Here is a 4,629-nt window from a genome sequence, read left to right on the forward strand (position 1 = left end):
TTGGCTCACCCTCTCCTCCAGGACATTGCCTTTCCCCATGTCTGCCTCTCCTTGTCAAAGTCGGACCTCCCTCCAAGGCCCTATTCTGCAGTCACAAAAACCTCTCAGGTGTTGGTCACCAAACCCTGGGCAGGGGGTTGACAGGCCAGATCATCATGCTAAGAGCTTTGAATGGGACCATGGAACATGATGTTATTTCCCTACGAGCGCCACCACTCTCGGAATCAATGGCTTGTTCAGAGTCACATAGCAAGTCAAGGAGGAGCCAGGCTAGAGCCCAGGTCCCCTGCCCACCCCACACCAGAGGCCAGGAAAACCCAGAGCCGGTGGGGAAAAACATCTGGGCAAATCAGAAACGGAAGGTGCACTTCCAGACCCAACCACATGGGGGAGCTGAGCCCAGGTTAGGGGTATCCTGATGAAGATGGGGCAGTCCCGGATTTGCTCCGGGAGGCCTTGGTTCCTCATAGACAATGTCTTTGGGCTCCGGATCCCAGAGGCATGTTGCCTGCTCTCTGCTCCCTCCAACTGCTATCACCCTATATGGTCTCAGCCTGGGGGAGAGGTAAGGGATGGTCAGGGCCACTGAGGGTTCCAATTTTCCCAATGGGACACTCAGACACATACTGGCACCCCACAGGTTACAGGGTCATTTTCCACCACCTCATATTCCCTCTCTTCCTCCACACACACAGGCTGACACACCTACGCAGCCTCTCCTCAGACAAATAAGCAGGCCTGGGACTCTGTGGAGGGAGGCCAAGGGAGCCATATGGCAAGTGTTACTGGGCCCTAGGGCCCAACTGAGGCCCAGGAGGAGACCAGCAGGGCCAGTGAAGGGGCCTATCCTTCGTCTCACCTGCAGAATAGTCCCTGGCCTGCAAGGACTCCCTGCACCGCTCCAGCCTCTTGCTGGACTGGGCATCCAGAGCTCAAATGACCATTTCCTGACCCTGGTCCCCTCCCCCGTACACATACAGTCCTGGCTCTGCCTTCTGGGGTCTCAGACACATCCATCTCTCCAGCTAGGATGGCCCAGGGAATAAAGTCTGGGTCCTCTCACCCTCCAGCGCAGTTGCCAGTCCCCACCCAGGTTGGACTGACCAGTTTGTCATCAGCCCATCTGGCTTTGTAGTCAGCCTCCCTGCCCTCCCCACTGCCTAGGCCCCTGCTACCTCTAGGTAGTCTTCCCTCGCCCACAGGCCCAGAGGCACCCTTGGCATGTGGTCTGGTGTCTGGTCCATCGCCTACAAGACTGGAGTCAGGGACCAGGAATTGGAATCTTGCCCCATCTGAGTCTCTTTCACAACTTCTATCTGCCCATCCATCGCGATGAAGGCCCTTTGAAGAGCATCTCTCAACTGAATCACAAGAGTGGGGCCTTCCCTCTGGCCTTTTCTGTTCTCTGGTCCTGCTCTTCAGCCTCCGAACTAGCTCGGGCCTCCCCTGTAGCTGTAACCCAGATTTCCACCTCCTCGGTTTTCCAAAGACCACTGCCTCACACTCCTGGGCATGCAGGAGGCCCCTCCTCCTGTCTTCTCTCTCAGATGCTCTCAGCACAGGCTCTTTGTCTCCTCTGTCCCATCACCAGCAGGACTGGTCACTGTTTGCTCTAGGTGCAGTACATGCGATTGACTGAGGCTCTCTGCACTCTGTCCCTTTTGCCTGCAACCCAGGTATGTGTCCTTGGCTGGAGTCAAACCCAAGACCCTTCCGTCTGTGGGCTGATGCTCTAACCACTGAGCCAAACCAGCTAGGGCTCATTTCCTTTTGATATGTACTCCTTCCATCCATCCATCCATCCATCCATCCATCCATCCATCCATCCATCCATCCATCCTTACAGTATTGTCCAGGGTCTTCTATAACCAGGCACCGAGTTAGACACTAAATCAAATCAACACTGTTCCTGCTCTCATGGCTCTCACAGTCCATCGCTGAAGTCAGACATTAATCAAGTTACCTTGCACAAGTGTGGATGACTTTGAATTGATATGGGCAACTCTATAGGAAAGGTTCGTCGGGTGGCTCTCTGAGAATAGTTAGGGAGGCTTCCCAGAGAAAGGGAAGCTCCAGCTGAGATCTGAGGTTGAGGAAGAATTTAGCTAGGCCAAGGGGGAGGAAAGAAAACTCCAAGTAGAGAGACCAGCTTGTCCTACTGGAGATTGTCTGCCTCTCTAGGGAAAGGTACCTTCAATTGCCTTCCGATTTGCTATTGATTAGGTATTTTATAACTCAGTAAGAGTAGGGGTTAATTTATAGAAAATTCGTAGTGAGCAAATAATTTTTTGCCCAATAGCTATGAAAATGTTTTCTGTCTGGTAGGAAAGGAAACCCCCAAGGTCACAGTTTCTTGCTTTGTAAGGCATTAACCCGTGTTAAGCTCATTTCTGTATTCCTGTTGACTGACCCACACTGCACTCATTCTCAAATTCTCTTTGGAGCCCGGCTGGCCTGGCTCAGCTGTTGAGCATCAACCCAGGAACAGAGAGGTCACAGTTCGATTCCCGGTCAGGGCACATGCCTGGGCTGTGGGCTCCATCTCCAGTAGGGGGCGTGCAGGAGGCAGCCGATTGATGATATTTCTCTCTCATCTCTTTTGAACTAGTCTTAATATCTCATCAATGTCCTCATTCACTAATGAATAAATATAAGCTTTGTCAAGTGTTCATTTCATATTTGAGTCATGCTTTTTAGCTTTTTTGAAAATTATTCTTGACTACTCCTCATATGGTAGTCCCCACCTCAGCAGGATGTGCCCTAGACAGGAAGGGAGTGTAGGGGTGAGTTAGGTGACTAAAAAGGGACAGGCATGAAGATCTTTCCTGATAGGAGCCTGGGAACTCTGGTGTTTGTCTGATGCCCTGGCTGGCTGTGGATTCCTAATTTTCCTGCCAGCTAGAGCTCCCCCAGGGGACTGGTGTTCCTCTGAACTGCAGTGCCTGAGTCCTCAAGCCACAAGGCTCCTACCCTGCAGGGTGAGAGGCCTGCCCAGCCTTCTCTGCTAGTCTCCTGGTGTCCATAGCCAAGGAGGGATTGCTTCTTCCTCTCTCCATCCCTCAACCCTGCAGGCCTAGAAAACAAATGTAATGGCGGGGTCTGTGACTGTCACCCAAAGCTGGCCACCTCAAGCACAAACTTTCTTTGAACTGTCCTTAAAAATTCTTGCAAATGTATTCCAACCCAGTTTTGTAACTACTGTGTCCCTTTCATCAAAACTAGCCCTAGAAAGAGCTCCAGCTTGTGTTTATTTTGTTATTTAGCCCACATTTAAGGAAAACTGATACACTGTACCCCTTCTGTTGAATCCTATACCTACATATAATTATCTCATTTAACCCTCACAACCTCCTTTGGGGGTGGGTAGCATTGTCCCACATTACTGCTGAAGGACTGAGATTCTGACGGCTGCGTGCTTGCCCAAGGTTACACATGACATAAGGGGCAGAGACAGACAGCTTAAAAAACCCAGGTTTGATGCTGATCATGTCCTCCCTTGGTTTATAATCATGGTCCGAGCTGGTAGGGCCTCTGAGACCCTAGGGTTCCACCTACACCCTCCTGAGATGGGAAGACAGGCCCAGAAAGGGGCCAGAACTAGCCCAAGGTAACACAGAGGGAAAGGTACAAAATCAGAAAAACTGACCAGTGGAGCCCTCTGGAAGCCTAAAGGACATTCCTCCTCTCCCAGCCAGGCTCTTGTTACAAATGTCTGCAAGAAACCATGTTCAGAACTTTACAGAGGCTCAGGCCCTCCGGAGTCAGGAAAGCGCTGGCCTTGGGGTAGCTCACTAGCCTATACTTGTGTATGTAAAACGGGTCAGTTATTGGGAGATTGGAAAAGCGACATAGGCTGGCGAGGCACGTGCGTGGTAAACCGGCAGGCTGCTCAGAAGTGATAGACCAAAGCTCGTTTTGGGCTCTGGAACCAGACTGCCTAGGCTCAGATTCAAGTTTTGTCCCTTAAATAGCCTGTTACCTCGGGCAAATTTGTATGCCTGTTTCCTCCTATGTGAAATGGAAATAACAGCGCCTATTTCATAGGGATGTAGGAGTCAAGCGCTTGGAATAGTCACTGGCGCATAATGACCACTCAGTAGTTAGCCTTTTTTCCCAGCCCCCCAGTTAATCCTGACCAGAGGATTATTTTTTTTCCATTGCTTTTCAGAGACAGACAGAAAGAGAGGGAGAGAGAGCCATCAATGTGAGAGAGGCACATGGACTGGTTGCCTCCCGCACGCTGAGAATTGAACCCTCGACATTTCGGTGCTCCGGCTGACGCTCTAACCACTGAACGCACCGGCCAGGGCTAATTAGCTTTTATTAGAGGTTTGCTGCTCAAGGCATAGCTGTTTTCTAAGCCCAGACTACACCGATTTCCTCCAGGCCCCGCCCCCTCCAACAGGCCCCGCCCCTGTCCCATTCGTTCCCGCCTCCTCCTCTCTAGGTCCCACTCCAGCCTGCCCAGTTTCTCCCGCCACCAGGGGGCGGCGGCGCTGAAGGGGGCCTTTTAACCGAAGCAGGCGACGCTCTAGAACGAGGAGACGGCTGCTCTGTGGCCAGTGGCGGCGGCGCTCTAGCCATCGGGTGTACGGGGCGGACTCTCAGTGGTGCGGCCGGCGGGCGGCG

This window comes from Miniopterus natalensis, chromosome 17 (genome assembly GCF_054644295.1).
Source record: "Miniopterus natalensis isolate mMinNat1 chromosome 17, mMinNat1.hap1, whole genome shotgun sequence".
Taxonomy (NCBI): Eukaryota; Metazoa; Chordata; class Mammalia; order Chiroptera; family Miniopteridae; genus Miniopterus; species Miniopterus natalensis.